Source organism: Propithecus coquereli, unplaced genomic scaffold (genome assembly GCF_000956105.1).
Source record: "Propithecus coquereli isolate 6110/MARCELLA unplaced genomic scaffold, Pcoq_1.0 Scaffold92, whole genome shotgun sequence".
NCBI classification, from domain to species: Eukaryota; Metazoa; Chordata; class Mammalia; order Primates; family Indriidae; genus Propithecus; species Propithecus coquereli.
In genome coordinates, this window is record NW_012155507.1 from 2,092,564 (window position 1) to 2,102,261 (window position 9,698).

Consider the following 9,698-nt stretch of genomic DNA (forward strand, 5'->3'; position numbering starts at 1 on the left):
ATAAGTTGTGTCACTATTATCACTCCTTTTGAAAAATTTTTAAAGTTCCATCTTGATTTCATCATCAACCCAAAGATCATTCAGGAACAGATTTATCTACTTCCATTTATTTGTATAGTTTTGAGATTTCCTCTTTGAATTAATCTCTAGTTTTATTCCACTGTGTTCTGAGAATATACTTGATATGATTTTAATTTTTAAAATTTATTGAGACTTTTTTTGTGGCCTAAAAATGGTATAGCTTTGAACAAGTCCCACGTGGTGATGAAAAGAATGTATATTCTGCAGTTGTTGGGTACAATGTTCTGTAAATGTTTGTTAGGTCCATCTGTTCTAGAGTCCAGTTTAAGGCCAATGTTTCTTTGTTGATTTTCTGTCTCGATAATCTGTCAAACACTGTCAATAGCCTGTTGAAATAACTTACTATTATTGTGTTTTTGTCTGTCTAATTTCTTAGGTGCAGTAGTATTTGTTTTATGAATCTGGGTGTTCCAATGTTAGGTGCATTTATATTTATGATTGTTATATCTTTTTGAATTGATCCCATTATCATTATATAATGGTCTGCTTTGTCATTTTCCCTGTTGTTGATTTAAAGTCTGTTTTATCTGATATAAGTATAGCTATTATTGCATGCTTTTGATTTCCATTTTTTTAGAATATTTTTTTCACCCCTTTACTTTGAGTCTATAATAATCTTACCAGTTAAGTGAGTCTCTTGAATGCAGCAGATATTTGGATTCTGTATTTTTATCTGTTCTGCCAATATATATTGTTTAACTGGGGCATTTAGCCTGTTTATGTTTGAAATTAATATTTATATGTGAGGTTCAGTTGCTGTCATATTGTTAAATGTTACCATATTGCTTTTTATTCTCAATTGTATAATTGTTTTATAGGATCTGTGAGTTTTATGGTTTCATCTGTTTTTATGGTAGCTAGCATCTTCCTTTCCATGTTTAGAACTCCCAAGTGCATTTCTTGTAAGGTCAGTCTCATAGTGACATATTCCCTTAGTATTTCCTTGTCTGGGAAAGTCTTTATCTCTCATTCATTTGTGAAGCTTAGTTTAGCAGGATATAAAATTCATGGCTCATAGTTTTTCCTTTGAGAATATTGAAAATAGGATAGGACCCCAATCTCTCTTGGCTTATAAGGTTTCTGCTGAGAAGGCTGTTGTTAGTCCAATGAGCTTTCTTTTATATGTAGTTAGACATTCTTTTATTGCTGCTTTAAAAATTTTTTCCTTCATGTTGACTTTATATAATCTGATATCTATGCCTTGGTGTAGACCTTCTTGCAATGTCTCTCCTTGGTGTTGGTTGCATCTATGTAGATGTCTAAGCCTCTTGCCAGATTCAGGGAGGTTTTCCTCAATTATTCCCTCAAATAGGCTTTCCATAGTTTTTACTTTTTCTTTTTCTCCCTCAAGAATATCTGTGATTCATAGGTTTGGATATTTTACATAATCCCATATTTCTCAAAGACTTTGTTCATTTTTTATAATTCCTTTTTCTTTATATTTGTCTGACTGGCTTAATTCAAAAGTTTCATCTCCAAGCTCTGGAATTCTTCCTTTGGTTCCATCTATTCTATTGTTTGAGCTTTCAACTGAATTTTATAGTTCCATCAATGTCTCTTTCATTTCCAGAACTGCTGTTTTTTTTAAAGTCTTTTTTTTTCTTTTTTTATTTCAGCATATTATGGGGATAAAAATGTTTAGGTTACATATATTGCCTTTGACCCGCTCGAGTCAGAGCTTCAAGCGTGTCCATCCCCCAGACGGTGTGCACCACAGCCATTAGGTGTGTATATATCCATCCCCTCCTCCCCCTCCCACCTGCCCGACCCCTGCTGAATGTTATTGCTATATGTGCACTTAAGTGTTGCTCAGTTAACACAGTTAACACCAATTTGCTGGTGAGTACATGTGGTGCTTGTTTTTCCATTCTTGGGCTACTTCACTTAGTACAATGCAGCCCAGCTGTATCCAGGATAATACAAGAGGTGCTAGATCACCATTGTTTTTTTTTTTTTTAATATTGATCTCATTAGTAAATTTTTTGTTCATGCCCTGCATTTTTTTTTTTTTGCTTTTTGTGTTGGTTTTAAACTTTCTCATTGAGCTTCCTTACAACCCATATTTTGAATTCTTTATGTGTCATTTCAGAGTTTTCCTTTTAGTTGGAATCCAATAAGACAGAGCTAGTGTGATCCTTTGATTGTGTCAAAACTGTATTTTCATACTGCCAGAGTTCTTACACTGGTTCCGTCTCATCTGGAGAAGCTGTCACTTCTTGTTTTAGAATTCACTTCTGCTTGGATTTGATATTTTATTTATTTTACTTTAGTTTATTCACCTTTGGGGGTGTGCCTGTAATATATGCTGTGTTTGCTCATTTAGCTTCTATCTGGGGTACTTTCAGGGGGCCAAGACTGCATGTATTCCTTGGTTATAGATAGCCTTTGTGTGGTGGCATTCTCAGATACCAGTTACAGCAGGGAAGTATTGGGCTGCATTTCAACCACGAGGCCTGTAGGTGGTGTTTATGTGTAAGAGCCGGCTACAGCAGGAGTCAACAGGTGTGTGACTGGTCTCAGTTTGCTCAGGCTGTGAGGGGCTCTCTGGAATGCCCAAGGTCTTGTGTTTCCTGCTCCGTCCTGAGAGGTGAAAAAGCTCGACAGAACTGGGCTTCCAGGCTCACCCCAGTATACCCCAATGATGAGCAGAAATATTAACCCTGACAAAGGTGGTTGGTGAGCTTGTGTTGCATTGTTCCAAGCTGTCCATCAGGAGGGTGGGTGCAAGAGGGAGGGGACTGAACCAGATCCACAGCCTGGGTAGGCAGAGACACAATCTTCCTTCCTGTCACAGCACTGTTAAAGGTTTGGTGACTTTCGGTTCAGACAGTAGACACTGTCATTTTCCTCCATACTGTAATGTAACTGAGGGTTACAGACAATGACTGTCCTGTAACTCTCAACCCAGATGGACTCAGGGTGAAACTTCTCTCAGCCTGAAACAGGTAGCTTCGTGGCTTGCCTGTACTCCACCGAAGGAAATTACAGCTCCTTAAACAAATATGCATGGACCCCACCTTCCATGCAGGCCCAGGAGTGGTGGGCAAGTCCAAGAATGGTGAGTATGCTGTCAGTGTGGGTGCAGCCACTCCTAAATGCCTGGGAATAACCATCCCTCAATACTCTCCCACCAGCTCTCCATGGGAACAGCCATGGCTACATTGACAGATGTGGATGGGAGGGAAAAGTCCCTGAATGGAGGAGAGCATATACTCTGGTCTGCTTTGTCCCAAGAGGCCCGCTAGGGTGCTGTACTCTCCTCTCACCTAGGGGTGGCTTGTTCTGAATGTTAAAACTTGGGGAATCCCACAGTTCCCCAGATATCCACTGGCCACTGAGGCTGCTACAGTCCAAGTAGGTGCTGGATAATGTTTGCTGGAGATCCAGCAATGCAGAGACCCAAAGGCTGAGATTCTCCTGGCAGGGCATCTTCAAAAATTATTCTGCCTCTGTGTGTAGGGAGGGATATGGCCCTCACCATCCTTGCAAAACAGGGCACCTTGAGCATACTGTTAGTGAGGGTATAACCTCCCCTAAAAGCCAAGGACTGGCTATCCCCAGGTGCTCCCACACCAAACCCCCATGGGAGCAGTTGCAGCTATGTCTGCAGCAGTGTGTGGTGGGGGAAGGAGAAGTCCTGTCTCTACATTCCTTTCCAAGTACCAGTGCCACTTGTCTTCTGTGGTGAAACTACTCTCCTCCCCTGCAGACTCTGCTGCACACCAGCGTTTCCACTGAAAGGAGTACAGGTATCTTCATATCACAAGCAGGGAGCTCTCACGTCCAGGAAGGCATGTGCTCTAGTTTCCTTTGTCCCAAGGGGTATTTTGGCTCACTGCACTTTCCCTTTCCCTAGGGGCAGCTGATCCTGTGACTGAGAACTCTGGAAATCCCATAGTTCCCACGAATCCTATCAAAAGTTTGTCTGAGAGGTTACTGGGTAATGTTTGTGTAGGATCCAGTGATATACAGATAGAAGGGATGAGACTGCCTAGACAGGATAGAGGCCTATAATGGGTGTATGAACAGTATGGTGCCTACCACCTTTGCTCGGTTCTGTTGGGACAGTAAATGCTATACATGGCCTGGCAGCCCAGTGACTCTGCCCTTGAGAAGTTCCCAAGTCATTGACCACAACAGTGCTTGAGCTTGTGAGGGTAGCTGAACAACAGTTCAGGAGCTGACAGTCTCCCATAGGGGTGAGTGAAGAAAAAAGAAACACCCCACCTACCCTTCCCATGGGATTACAAATTTCTCAGGAATTGATCTCTGCCAAAATCTTGTTTTTTCTTGTTCTATGCCCCAACTTCTTCCCATGGGTACTCTGGTAGGTTCTGACACTCTTCCCTCAGTATTGCACTTGGGCCATGCTTATTCACCTGAAACTTATTCTTTCTGAGGAGAGCTGGTGACTGATGTTTCTAGACAGCCATTTTGAAAATCCAAAACCTATTTTGTTCTTCATACGTATTCATTTTGATAACTGTAGAACTATTCCACTCATTTTAACATGTGCAATAGTATGAAATTGTATGCATGTACCATAATATTCTTATATGTACCTCTACTAAAGAGTATTTAGATTGATTTTAATATTTTGCTATTGTACGAAGTGCTCTTATAACTAAACTAATATATAGATTTGTGTGTGTGTACATACACACACACACACAGGCACACAGTTTTCTAGGGCTGCCATAAGAAAACACCACAGACTGGGTGGCTCAAACAACAGAAATGTATTTTCTAAAAATTCTGGAGGCTAGAACTCCAAGATCTAGGTGTCAGCAGGTTTGGTTTCTTCTGAGACTTCTCCCCTTGGCTTGTAGATAGCCACCTTTTTGCTCTTTCTTCACATGGCCTTTTGTCTCTGTGCATGCATGCATGCATCCCTGGTGTCTCTTTGTGTGTTTAAATTTCCTATTATAAGGATACCAGACAGATTGTATTAAGACCCACCCAATGGCCTCATTTAATCTTAGTTACAAGTTAAATGTTCTCCAAATACAGTCACATTTGGAGGTACTGAGGGTTAGAATTTCTATGTATAAATTATTGGGGAACACAATTCAGCCCATAATTTTTAGATACATATATAATTTTGATAAATTATTTATTGAAATATTTAATAAATACTAGACAATGGGTACTTTTTTTATTCTTAAGCTAAACACATATCAAAAAATTATTTAACTTATTAATTAATGAGAGGGAAAGTGATATATACAGCAAAATCAAAAGAGAACTCAAAGCTTCACACATTTATTATAAGATTAGGAATGCTGCAATAAATTTATACATGGATGAAAAATATGCAAAACTACCCAATATCCACAGAAAAATAATCAATTGCTTTCCACAGACACATTTTATATTTCTATGGGCATGAATTATTTGTGTTACTATCAGTGTACTGCAAGTTTCTGTGAGTTAACTTTTATCTCTACAGTTGTAAAACAGTCTACTCAAAGTATAAGAAAGGTATACCCCTCTAATGTTTCGGATTGTATCAGTCAATTGAAAGGATATCCTATAATCTCTTTTATTTAAAAGTAATTTAAATATATATTAAATGGAAATTTAAATGTTTACTCTTTATTATTTATATATTTTAATATATATTTAATTGGCATATAACAATCATATATATTTATGGTGTGCAGTGTGATATTTTGATTCATGAACACAATGTGTAATGATCAAATAGGGATAATTAGAATATTTATCCCATATCAGATGAATAGTTTGCAAATATTTTCTCCCATTCTCCAGGTTGTCTCTTCACTCTGTTGGTTGTTTCCTTTGCTGTACAGAAGATTTTTTAGTTTGATGTAATCCCATTTGTCTATTTTTGCATTTGTTGTCTGTGCTTTTGAGGTCTTAACCATAAAATCTTTGCCCAAACCAGTATACTGAAGCATTTCCCCTGTGTTTTCCCCTAATAGTTTCCGATTTGGGGACCTTCCGTTTAAGTCCATTTTGAATTGATTTTTGTAAATGGCAAGAGATAGGGGTCTAATTGCATTCTTCTACACACGAATATCCAGTTTTGCCAGCACAACTTATTGAAGACACTGTCCTTTCCCCAATGTGTGTTCTTGGAGCCATTGTAGAAATGCAGTTGGCTGTGAATGAGAGGATCTATTTATTGCTTCTATATTCTGTTCAATGGGTCTATGTATCTATTTTAATTAAAATATAATGCTGTTTTGATTATTGTAGCTTTGTAGTGTATTTTGAAGCCAGGTAGTTTGATACCTTCAGCTTTCTTCTTTTTGCTCAGGTTTGCTTTAGGTATTTGGGCTATTATTTTGGTTCCACATGAATTCTAGGATTCTTTTTCCTATTTCTGTGAAGAATGTCATCTCATAGGAATTGCACTGAATCTGTGGATTGCTTTGGATAGTGTGGACATTTTAACAGTATTAATTTTTACAATCCATGAGTACGGGATACCTTTCCATTTTTTGTGGCCCCTTCAAATTCTTTTATCAGTGTTTCATAGTTTTCAATGTAGAGATCTTTCACCTCCTTCATTAAATTTATTCCTAGTATTTTATTATTTTTGTAGCTATTGCAAATGGGATTGCTTTCTTGATTACTTTAAGCTCATTCATTATTTGTGTATAGATATGCTACTAATTTTTATATGCTAATTTTTTATTTTGCAACTTTACTAAATATATTTGTCAGTTCTAAGAGTTCTTTGATGGAGTCTTTAGGTTTTTCTTTACGAGGATCATAATCACCTGCAAACAGGGACAATTTGACTTCCTCTTTTAGAATTTGGATGCTTTTTACTTCTTTGTCTTGACTCATTAGTCTAGTTAGAACTTCAAGTATTTTGTTGAATTAGGAGTGGGGAACATGGTAATCCTTGCCTTGTTCCAGTTCTTTGAGGGAAAGCTATGAACTTTTCCCTATTCAATATAGTGTAGCCTGTGAGTTTATCATATGTGGTCTTTATTGTGTTTAGGCGTGTTCCTTCTGTACCTAATATTTTGAGAGATTTTATCATGAAGTGATGTTGCACTTTATCAAATGCTTTTTCTGTGTCTGTTGAGATAATCATATGATTTTTGTCCTTCATTCTGCTGATTACATGTGTCACATTTATTGATTTGTGTATGTTGAATCATCCTTGCATCCCTATAGTAAATCCCACTTGATCATGGTGCATAATCTTTTTGATTTTGATTCTTTTGAATTTCATTTGATAATATTTTGTTAAGGATTTTTGTATGTATGTTCATGATGGATATTAGTCTGTAGTTTTCTTTTATGTTGTTCCCTTGTCTAATTTTGTTGTCAGGGTAATGCTGAACTGGTAGAATGAGTTTGCAAGAATTTCCTCCCCTTCGATTTTTTGGAATAGTTTTAGAAGAATTGGTGATACTTTTGTAAGAGTGTAGTAGAATTCCTCAGTGAAGCCATCTGGCCTGGGTTTTTCTTTATTGGGAGACATTTTATTACTGATTCAGTATTGTTGCTAGTTATTAGTCTGTTCAGGTTTTCTTTTCCTTCCTGTATCAATCTTGGTAGGTTGTATATGTCTAGGAATTTATTAATTTCCTCTATATTTTTCAATTTGTTGCTGTATAGTTGTTCATAATAGTCTCTAATCATCCTTTTCATGTCTGTGATATTAGTTGCAATGTCTCCTTTTCTGTTTCTGATTTTATTTATTTGGGTCTTCTCTTTATTTTACTTGGTTAATCTGGCTAATGGTTTGTCAATTTTGTTTATCTTTTCAAAAGAACAAGTTTTAGTTTTTTGATATGTTTGCATATTTTTGCTCTATACTTCATTTATTTCTACTCTAATATTTATTATTTCTTTTCTTTGACTAATTTTGGGTTCGGAATATTCTTGCTTTTCTAGCTGCTTGTGTTGCATCATTAGATTGTTTATTTGAAACCTTTCTACTTTTTACGTAGGCCTTTATTGCTATAAACCTCCCTCTCAGTACTGTTTTTTCTGTATGACATACGTTTTTGTTTTTTATGTTGTATTCTATTTTTATTTCTTTCAAAATTTTTTTAAAGTCCATTCTTAATTTCTTCCTTGACCTGTTGATTGTATAGGAGCTTATTATTTAATTTTCATATATTTGTATAAGTACAAAATTACTCTTATTATTGATTTTTAGTTTTATTTCATTGTGGTCAGAAACAGTACTCGATTTTTTTTTTTTTTGATTTTTTAAAGTCTGTTAAAGCTTGTTTTGTGGCCTAGCATATGGACTATCCTGGAGAATGTTTTATTGCTGATTAGAACAATACGTTTTCTAACTTTGTGAGATGTAATGTCATGTAAATGTCTGTTAGTTCTATTTGATATATAGTGCAATTTAAAGCCAATGTTTCTTTGTTGATTTTTCTGTCTGGAGAATCTGTCCAATCTTGAGAGTGGGATGTTGAATTTCTCATCTATTATAGTATTGGGGTATATTCATCCCTTTAGATCTAATATTTCCTTTATATATCTAAATCCTCTGGTGTTCGGTACATATATATTTAAAATTCTTATATCCTAATGCTCAATTGAGCCCTTTATCATTATATAGTGACCTACTTTGTCTTTATTTACAGTTTTTCACTTGAATTATATTTTTTTGATAGAAGTATAGTTCCTCCTGCTGATTTTTTCCTTCTATTTGCATAGAATATCTTTTTCTGTCTTTCACTTTCAGTCTGTGTGTGTCTTGACAGGTGAAGTGATTTTTTTTGTTGGCACCATATATCTGGATGTTGTTTCCTTATTAAGCCAGTTTATTCTTTAAAATGAAGAATTTAATCTGTTTACATTCAAAGTTAGTATTGATAAATGAAGACTTACTTCTGTCATTTTGTTATTTGTTTTCTGTTTGTTTCACGTATCCTTTGTTTGTTTCTTCTTCTTTTATTATCTTTGCCATTTGATAGTTTCCTATAGTTATGAGTTTGATTACTTCCTCTTTCTCATTTGTGTGTGTGTGCTCTACGAGGTTTATACCTCTGTGAGTTTTAATGATGATACTTATCATCCTTTTGCCCCAGGTGTAGAAGTTCCTTAGTCATTTATTTTAGGGCTGGTCTAATGGTAATGAATTCCCTGAGCTCTTGCTTGTCTGGGAAAGACTTTATTTTCTTCACCATCTCTAAAAGGATAGTATCACAGGTTATAGTACTTCCAGCTGGTAGACTTATTTCTTCTTTGAGCACTTTGAATATATCATCTCCTTCTCACTTGGCCCATAAGTTTTCTGCTGAGAAATCTGCTGTTAGTCTAGTGGAGATTCTCTTATATGTTCTCAACACTTCTTTTGCTCTTTTTAGAATTCTCTCTTTGTCTTTAACTTTTGGCAGGTTGACTATAATGTACCTGTGACAGGATGCTTTGGAGTTGAAACCATTTCGGGACCTTTCAGGTTCCTGAATTTGTGTTACTATATCTCTTCCAAGACTTGGTAAGTTTATAGCTATTATTTCATGAATAGCTTTTCTATGCTGAGTACATTTATAAACCTCCCTCTGTCTTTTAACTTACCCCTCGCAGTTCTTTTCAAAGAACTCATTAATGTTTTCTTTTTAAAACTGAAGGGCCGGGAGGAGCCAAGATGGCGGATGAGACAAGCC